This window comes from Notothenia coriiceps, unplaced genomic scaffold (assembly GCF_000735185.1).
Source record: "Notothenia coriiceps isolate Sejong01 unplaced genomic scaffold, NC01 NC01_scaffold00017855, whole genome shotgun sequence".
Classification (NCBI taxonomy): Eukaryota; Metazoa; Chordata; class Actinopteri; order Perciformes; family Nototheniidae; genus Notothenia; species Notothenia coriiceps.
Genome location: NW_011350556.1, coordinates 398332 through 408710, shown reverse-complemented (window position 1 = coordinate 408710; position 10379 = coordinate 398332). Strand labels below are relative to the sequence as shown.

Below are 10379 nucleotides of genomic sequence, written 5' to 3'. Positions count from 1 at the left end.
GTCATCATCCATTTGTGCTTCCGAAAGCACGTACCCGGAACTAAATGGGCCAATCCGTGGAGCCGTTACGTTACGTCCGCGGAGCCGTTACGTTATTGGTCCAAATTGACCAATCCACACACACACTCAGTGCAGGCAGCTCTGCTGATTTCTGCTCTCTGGCTGCAGGCTGATAACAGACAGTTGGGATCGCGGCGAAATTCTCTCTGCAGACCCATTCTCACAGCGTTTATCAACCTATAAACCTTTTTCTTACTCAATATCAAGCCACACTTATTGTTTTTATTTCGGCTGTGACTTTGTGTGTGTTCAGGTTGAGTTTGGCTGTGTTTGGCTGTGTATCGCTAAACAAGGAAATCACACCTCCATGGAGCTCAGCGCGATTCACAACGTACCGACCAATCAGAGCACATGGGCTCACAGGGAGGGGGGGAGCTGCAGTGAGCCGTTTAGTGGAGAAAGTGAATACTGCTGAATACACATACTTTACAGAGATGCTGTATGCGAAACCAATGTGAGTTTGGAAAATTGCACAGTATTTTTCTATTTTAGTATACCTCAACAATGGAATTATGATCAGTGGAAATGGCCATGACACCTCTCCTTTAATGGACAAAAGAAAAAGGGCTCACCAGCCAACTTGCAAAGCAAATTAAAATAAACTAAAACACAAATATACATTGGAGCACATCTCCTAATAATTCACAGGACACAGAGACATAGACACCATGCTGCACACATGCAGCCAGAGGAGAAGGAGAGAGCGACTGCAGCCTTCCTTAGGTCCTTTATGGAGGCCCTGATTGGGGATTGGGAGCAACTGGGGGAGAGGCTGCACCTGAAGACAATCAGAGGGAGAGAGAGAGACACACACACACACAAACACCAGCACCCACTACGGCACGTAACACCTATCATCTAGACTAGAGAATTCGAACGGCACTTATCATGGCTGCCACTGAGGGACTTCCGGGTCATTTCACTCCGTTAGTAAGGTTCCTAAGCTAAATGGACTATTCGACTTCAGCCCCTGTCCTGCAGCAGAGCCGGGATGATGTTGAAGGCAGAGCTGAAGTCTAGTGATGGCAAAATGAAGCTTTGAATGAAGCGTCGAACCACTTGGACAATTGTGTCGGAAATAGGTTCATTTCTCGAAGCTTCAGTTACAGCGACCTCTCCTGGCGAAGTGCAAGGCTGCAGTGGGTTTAACGTATCTTTGCCTTGAAAAATATTCGATACACACACACACACTAAGACTGAATATCATGTTCTNATATGGAATGCCGAGATCTCATGATCCTTTATGTGTTCTCTGGTCAGTCGAATCTCAGATTGAATATTGATTATACTGGTGCTATTTTCTTTTTCCATTCAATGGAAAAAGAAAATAGCACCAGTATAATCAATATTCAATCTGAGATTCGACTGACCAGAGAACACATAAAGGATCATGAGATCTCGGCATTCCATATAAAACAAATAGCATCATTAAAATCAACATTTGCCTGATGAAAGAAAACAAATCCCATCACAGTTCAGTTTTGTGCATTCGTCTTCAAGAAGATGAGCATAACTGCTCTCTCTGGATCCAAACGGGCCCTTTCACAGCTTAGGATATCACCTACTGAACTGAACACTCTCTCGCTTCGCACGCTGCTTCCCTGAACACAAAGGTACTTGGTTGCCATACGAGACAGCATTGGTTGGAGATTGGATGTGTTGCCTCCTTTCCCAGAAAAAAACTTCTTGGCAGTGGTTACAGACCCCACTATTCAGACTGGCAGTGGTTACAGACCCCACTATTCAGACTGGCAGTGGTTACAGACCCCACTATTCAGACTGGCAGTGGTTACAGACCCCACCATTCAGACTTGCAGTGGTTACAGACCCCACCATTCAGACTTGCAGTGGTTACAGACCCCACCATTCAGACTGGCAGTGGTTACAGACCCCACCATTCAGACCGGTAGTCATATGCAGCCACACTTTAGTTTTCTAAAGAGACTCATTTGCGGAGTTTCACGGCGAAATCGTAATTCCGACGGTTTGGGCGCGAGTTTAAAGATATTACGCCTCACTTTTATAAAAAAATATATATCGAAAACCGGATCTGATTTCGGTACGGTATACCGTAGCCTCCAGTAACCGGTATTTCGGTAATACCGGGAACCGGTATGCACCCCTATCTGAGATATTTTGCTTTTTCACATGATGTACAAATGAACTGTTCTGAGATATGCTCTGCCTAATTGAGGCTTTTATACATAACAATAAATAGTGTGCGGAGATAGAGAGCCTCTGCTAACACATACATTTATTAATAAAGTAAACAAAGAATCGTTATTATATCAAAACTGTTAAATGAGTGTGGGATAAGTTGGCCTTGTCATATTATCACTTTGTAAATCTATCATTTCTTTGGTTGGTGAAGTAAAAAAAGATTTGTGAACTCCTTTCTTCGTGTAAGAGAAATACATTTGACCTAGGATAGGACACATTCAAATAATACTGTAATTACTCAAAAAGTAATCATATTTCCAGGTAATTATTTAAACAAGTTAAAGATCTAACCATATATGCTGAATGTCTGTTCTTTGACTTTGTGGATCCCGTTTTGTCTCACCCTCGTACAGAATGTCACACAGCCTCCTTGTTATCTCAAACAGACGGAGCATTTGTCTTGGTCTCCATTGTTTTGGCTTCATGAACAAAATCAATGGAGCCCATTCATCACCTGCTCATTGAGAAAGAGCATATTTGTGTGAACATTTGTGAGGATTTTTCAGTACATTGTGAGGCAGAGGAAAACGATTTATCAGAACTGTGCAGGCAGGAGATGTTACAGTCACGGAATTAGTTTGCTGAAAAAGCATTATTCAGTGCTTTTATCTTCCCCGTGCATCTGACACGTACACATCACACACACATGCAGACTAACGCACATATATGTGAGTAATTATATCCATGTATAGACACATGCCAGCTCGCACGATCAAACACACACACATCTCTCCGTGGTTTCTGTTTTCCGTCACAAACAACCAGTGATGGATTGGACCTTTCCATTTTAAACAGGGAGAAAACACATGCCCCCGGGGACCCTTGTGTGTGGAAGTACTTTGAAGTGTCCACATTTAATTCTTCTGTATGATAAATGAGGGGAGAGCTGCAGTTGTAGCCCGTGAGGAAAAAGCTCAGCTCGCTCAACGAGGGGAGCGGTAACAAATGTAGCGATAGCTGATAAGCTGACTTTGTCTCTTGCTCTTGCTTGTTGTTCTGCTCCCTGCAGACCCCCACAGCCAGATAGCAAATCCATCCTATCAATCAAACCCATCAATGGCTGGCTGCAGATTAGAGACAGTGATTTTGGGGCTGATTGGAGTGGAAATGCTGATTACACCTCCCTCTCTTCTGACTTGATTACACTCTGCCTGTGTGTTGTCAAGCTCGGCTGCTGAGCTGTAATCACTGGGAGCTAAGGGCAGAGGCCGTGGCTCCTAAATAGACAAGTCACGCACGCAATCACACCAGTAGCTGGGGAGCTGTGACCACTGCTAGGTCATTGGAAAGGCCTGTATGTCACACTGACAGATGCTAACTGCACGCAGGCCAACACATGACACTGAGATAAGGGAAACTCCCAGATATGAAACCCATTGTATCACTTTTCCCCCCTTAACTTATGTTAAGGACTTCCCGTATCCCTCCGCCTCCTGCTCGCCTTCACTGTTCTGCCCTACTTCTATCACAGAGGGTCCCATGCTGGAGTACACACACACACACACAGCGATCACAGTGAGCAGATTCCTGATCTGATCTTTATTTAGTTGAGTCACCTTTAAAACTGGAGCAGGTTCCAGACACCTTGTTCCAATCACTGCAACCATCGTCACCTGGTTTGGACTCACTTTAAGAGTATTTTAATCTAACAAGGGCAGCTGTTAATATTTTGTGCAGCAAAAAGTGTCTGGGCTCATTGAAACAGTTTGAAATTTGGGAAAGTAATTGGTTTGATGATTTATAGGAAACATACTTTTACGTTTTGTTCAATGGGAAAACACAAGAGCAGACTGAATTAATTATTTGTACATTATGTAAACAAAGAGACTTCACAAACAAAAACTTTACATCCATTTTGATGACGTCCCTATAGGTAAAAAGAGTACATATTTAAAATGCATTTGTAAATATTAGTTGACTTGTTTAAGAAACTTAATTTATGGAAACTTGTGGAACTCAGATTTCGCCATGTGAGATTTGTGAAAGGAACATCTCCCAAGGGTTCTCTTAATCTTCGGCTACAGCATTAAAAAGCACAATCTCAACAGGAACACTCTCTAAACAGAGTCACTGTTTCAATTACTCTGGCTAATTCTTATTACTAGAATAACACCATCCTGCTTTTAATCCTCAGCAAACCGTTTTGGGACTGCTGGCACGACGGTGTGCCTAAATAATATTCTTTGTGTGTGTGTGTGTGTGTTGTGTGTGTCTGTGTGTGTCTGTGTGTGCGCGAGGTAGGTTCACATAAAATGCATAACTCTGTTACCTGGTTTTGAACTCTCTTTGAAGACCCAAAATTGTCTCATCCAGCTTGTGTTAGGTATCATTTCAATTGACACCATGCACTCTACTACTAGTGCTTTGAATTGAGCATACCTGCATGCTTGTTAGATGGAAACAGCTGTCAGGGGAGATAGCGAGAGTGACTCACTCCTCTTTTTCCCATTTATCTTTTGCCTATTCCAGGCTTGCTCCTCTTATTGTGACCTCCAAGAAACTCAAAATATCCCGTTATTTTCTCTTTTTCCCCATCGTTTTTTCAGTGACTGCAGCATTGTGACTCATTTTTAGAAGTGGTAGGGCCAGAGGTGTGCTTTGCACCTGGGTTGGATCAGAATGAAAAAATATCAGTATCAGCGAGGGGCGTGCTCACGACCATTTCTGATTTTTCAAGAGGTATATCACAAAGGCTTTTTACAAAAGGGTGAATTGAAATCTGTGTGCAGGAGATATAGCCTCTCAGCAAACTAATACATTACATCTTGAATCCACAACAGTCTTTTAGTTTACTTTACTTGACAACAGAAAGCAACATTTACATCTAAGCTTGTTTGCCAAGGACAACACAATAAAGTCTATGACGCATGCTTTTCCTGTGTTGATTTAATGGATGAGGAAATGTGCTAACATCTGAATGCAGAAGGGAGCTAGTGAGAAGCTCAAGTTAACAGCAACCTACAGTGAGGACGGAACCAGCAGTATTTGTCGTGGATAGGTCCAAATCCACAACCCCCACATGAGTTTCAAAGGTTTCAACAGTTTCTTGACACTACGGCAATAAATAATCCAAAAGTGCTATGCTGTTGTTCTCAAAGCAATCCAACTTTGAAGGTTAATTTAACTTCAAAAAAGGGCTTCAATCTGGAACCGAGTAACTTCTCTGGCTTTTCTTTTTTCGCATGTTTCATGGACATCATTATTTATCCACCTGGTCCTTTCTCTGGCCAAGTTGTATCGGAGTCCAAACCGTGATGTTTGCAGCTGCACTTAATGGAGCTGGAGGCTGTCCTTGTGGACAGTATGTGCATCCAAAAGAGACATTGTATAGCAAACTATTCCAATGAGAGATTAATAAGCGGGTTATTGCTTTCCACAAAGTCGGTGTCGTGTTCACGGTGATTGGAGCTGCTACTTATTGAATTGGAGTGCTTCCTTTACCTTTCATTTAACAGCCTTGGTCCCTACAGGAGGGAAATTAAAACAAAGATTGCAGTTTGTAATTAAGTCTTATTGTTCCACCATCAACAACATTTTTAATACATGATATTGCAACATTAATATTCAGCTAAGGGCCATCCTAGATTCTTAGATGGGACAAGCAAATCTGAATGCTGCCTTACCTTACATGTACAGATAGTCTTCATTTTTATTTTCCAGGAGAGAACGGAACAGATCTATAACATGCTGATCACACACGGTTTTAGAAACTGACATGTTTTTCTCCGGGAAACAACATGCCAAGTTGCGCCAGGAAATGGAAACCGAGGTGATGAGTGATAGGAATTCCATTGGGGTATGTTTTGTTATTTTTGGAGCTTGTTGGTTCATGCCTGCCTCCGACATGACCATCACATACGTGTATTCCTTTACGGCATATCTCGAGTGTAAATATTTTAGGATGCATGCCGCACTTTCTAAAGGCTATTATATGTGACTCCTGCATTCCTTTTTTTGTCTTCATCCTTCAGTAGAACTAAATGGATGTGCGTTTGGCCATAGTGACTGAATGACTCATAGTGTAAGCCGTCCAATAAGAAGCCTGTTCTCTCAAAGCTGGAGTAATTGACAGCAGCTCATCTATAAACAGAAACCTGTACTTGTGTTTACATAAAGCTGAATCCAGGTCAAGTCATTATGGCTTCATCAATTAAAATAGCACCGTCTCTCACAGCTGCCATACCGCCTTTTCTTTACCTTCAAGACATGCCTTATGTAAGGTTACAGGCCATGACTGGATGGGTGATGTGCTTGCTGATTTGCTTAGCTTCACTAATGTGACATACTTCTGAAATGGAGTACGCTGTGTCAATTAGAGAGAGGTAGGTATAAATAGTTGGGAGGTAGGTGATGAAGTATTTGTCGCATGCAGAGTTGTAGAATACCTCCATCCGCACTCAATAACTGTAAAATAATAAAACACTCAATAATAAAACAGGAGCTTAGTAACACTACCATACATCACATGAATATGCAGCGAGAAAAAAACCTCAGGCAGAATTAGATATAGATACAAACTCTAACTTGGTATAAATCGACAAGCAGAATATACTAATCATTTATGAAAAGAAAGATAAATGAATAAAGCTCAATCAAAGGCGGGTGGGCCTTCATTTGGTTATTTTAATCATCAACATGATTTTCTTAATGGACATTTGATCTCCATTCACCCCTTAAAAATAATACATAATAACACAACTAGTCTTTGAGAAATAAAAACTAAAGTTGTTGTTAACAACAGTCGTAGTTCTACATTGGGATCGGCCAACTAGTTGCTCCAAATCACTTTCGATATAGTCCATAGCAATCACCTCAGGAGCAGACCAAAAGGACACAAGTACAAACACACACATTCACTCTGTTGCTTTCACACTGTATCTTATCCCGCTGAATAGCCGCTGTGTGACTCTGCCTTTAGCTTTTCCAACACAAATGAACCTTCCACACTCGCCCGATAGCTTATCATTTCCGAGAACACACATTGACTGTAGCAATTCATACACATCCACCCACACATGAAATCACACACACTCCCCCGCACACCAATCATGTCCAGCTCTCGTGTATTTAAAGTGGCAACCTGCTGTTTTGGTTGCTGCTGGTCTCCTGTGCCTGTCAGGGGCCGCTGCTGCTGTTGTTTAATGAGCAGAGGCTCTCCTCAGACTTCTAGCTCTAAGCCTAGTCTGTTTCTGTTTCTGTGTGTCTGCTGTTGCCGCGCTGACCAGAGGAGACACGCAGCTCTGTGTCCCAGGGCTAATTGCTGCTACTTGGCTGTCTTTCTGTGCTCGGCTCTCATTGACTCCCCGGACTCCAGGGGGATTCTCACAGGCACCCAAAGACAAACAAACCTGGGCGGACAATCGATAACGGATGTAAGAGTTACCGCTCAGTGTAGCCGCTGATTAAGATTCCGTGTGTGTGTGTGTGTAAGATGTTGTGTATGTGAAGGTGTTTGCTGATTGTCCCCACTCTTTCAGTGCTAACTGGAATCTTCAGCCAGTCCCTAAGTGCTTGTTTATGTGATTTTGATTAAGAGCAGCAGAGAGTTCAGAGGCATCCTCAAAACAACAGCACATTAATGCTCCCAGGTAATTACTACCTCATCCCAGGTTCACAACCGAGGGGCTGGAATCGTGTCTGTGCCTAAATGCGGTACCTGATCCACTGACAGTTTTAAAGAAACACTGTATGTGTACACGTTTTTTTATTGTTTTTATGATGTGTCCTTCTGTTTGTAATGAAATGTGTCACCTCAGGGCATACCAAAAAGCAAACAAAATATCATGTATCATCATCATGACAGAGTCACTATGGAAGGATATTTATACTCGGCATTGAACATGGATGAACTAAAATACTACTAGTGTTAATTAGTGTCAACAATTCTACAATCAAACACCGTGTGTAAGATCGTTTTTGTACCCATATTTTGAAACAAAATGACAATGTCCTCGCCACATTGGAAAATTCTCCTCACACATATGTCCGTGATCTGTCCCTGTGTTCCATTGACTGCTGTAGGCTAGCGAGCGATGCCGTGCGTTAGTGTCATCTCGCCTCTCTTCACCCTCTCCAATCTCTCTGCTCTCCTTCTCTCTGGGCTCATGTTTGCTTTTGTTCTAGTCTCCAGCCCGCCTTACTGATAATGATGATCTTGACCAAGCGCAATGAAAGGTCAAGGTTGGCCCGAAAATTGCCTCAAAGCAATCAGCCTTGTCTCTCTGCGCTAACAGTGTGAGCTCTCTCCGTCTCTTTCGCCATCTTGCCATCTAAAAAAAAATGTCTCTCTGTCCTTCCACTTCTGTGTTTACCCGGGAGTGGGGGGGGGGGGGGGGGCGCCAGGGTTGTGCGTTGGGGAGAATGACAGCAGGGGCGCGACCGGTGGGCCCGCCGGCCGCCGGCGGGCAGGAGTGCGTTCGGCGCCTGCTCTTGAGCCCAGGTCCTGCCGCGCCCCCGCGGTGGGCTGCGCGCGCGCCGCGCGCTGCGGCCCCCGGCTAGCCCCTGGCGCGGGCCGCGCGGGCGACGGCGGCAACGCCTGGCGCAGACCTTGAGAGACCAGGCGACCCTGCCAGGGGCGCCTGCGCGCGCCCCGCCCCTCGCCGCCGGCCCGCGCGCCACTCAGCGGGCCCCGGCGTTCGCGGCTTGTCGCTAGCCTAGCACCGAGCCTGCGCTGGGCCCCCCCGGGGGCGCCCCTCCCCTTGTGGCCGCGCCCGGCGCCGCGCACGCTCCCGCCCGGGCCCCCCGGCGCGCGGCCGGGCCCAGCGCCGGCCGTCCCCGGCGTCGCCGCGCGCCCGCCACCCTGCGCTCGCTCCTGTTGTCGGCCGCCCCCCGTGTGGTGTGTGTGCTGTGCCACCACCCCCCCGCCCCGCGGTCCGCCCCCGCCCCCGACCCACCCACGGCCGCTGTGTGCTGTGTGTGTTGTGTGTCCCCCCCGTCCCCCCGCGGGCCCGCGCGCCCCCCCCGCGCCCGCGCCGGCCCGGCCCGCGCCGCCACGCTCCCACCGCCCCCGCGCCGGCTGTTGTGTGCTGTGTGTGTGTTGTGACAAACAAGTGCCAAACATGTGAGATATGTGTGTGAACCTATCCCCTGTGTGCCTTGGACAACAGAGTGTCTCCTTATGGCTTCAGCTGTCCTCAAGGACTGCTGGCTGCTGGGGGCTATTTGCCTCCACACCAAAGGGATTACCTTTCATTACATGAAAAACAGAATCTCCCATTCAACCTCTAACCCCTCTCTCAACAATAGTGCCTTTGGGATGCAGTGCCACAGCTGATACCCCTATTAGAAATACACCCTCAGTAGCCAGACAGACATTGCATGAGCCATAGCCACATGGACATTTTATATGGTGTTTAGAGCACACATAAAGCTCAAGGACAGCCTCCTTTGGGTCAGCTGTTCCTTCCAGCCCAGTGTGCCGGAGTGGCTTTCCTCTGATGGCTTCACACACATGAAAGACTTCACTTTAATGTGTTACGCTGTACCCACACACTCAACCAAACAACATCAAAGCCTGCCTGTGGCCTGTTAGCTGGACGAATGTCTTAATCTACTGCCTGTGTGTGTGTGTGTGTGTGTGTGTGTGTGTGTGTGTGTGTGTGTGTGTGTGTGTGTCTCCCTTTCTGTCTGTCCTGCGAATGGTGTAAACAGGTGTTAACATGTCAGCCCTCAAGATGCCACATGCCGCTGTGTCATGATCTCCCGAACAGCTGTCCCCCCGCTGTTGTGTGCGTGGATGTTTCAGGGTGACTGTGTGTGAGTGTGTGTGTTTACTGTAAGGTTATACATGGCGGCAAGAGGAGCTTTAGCCCTAGATATTGTGCAAAGCCAAGGACAAACAAAGGGAAAGGGCAAATAATAAAAGGGAGCTTTATGGCAATAACTGATTTCCTTGAAAACTCTTGGAAATTTCACCCGGTGATATTTGATTTAGTTGGCAGGGAGAGAGACCAGCAAACACACAGTTCATCCCTGCTGCTAGCTAATGTCCCCATCAACAACCATGACGAATGCCCTTCAGCAAAGAATAAAAGCTCTCCTTTTGTCTGTCTCTCTGGATTAAAGTTTATAATGCCTGTAATGTGAATGTAAATCTCTGT

General features: G+C 45.7%; 1 protein-coding gene across 1 annotated transcript in view; it reads left to right on the top strand.

Moving 5' to 3' along the window:
* The window catches only part of pacrg (PARK2 co-regulated), a 140873-nt gene that overhangs the window by 58652 nt on the left and 71842 nt on the right, over nt 1–10379 (top strand). The gene's annotated exons all lie outside the window — the stretch shown is intronic.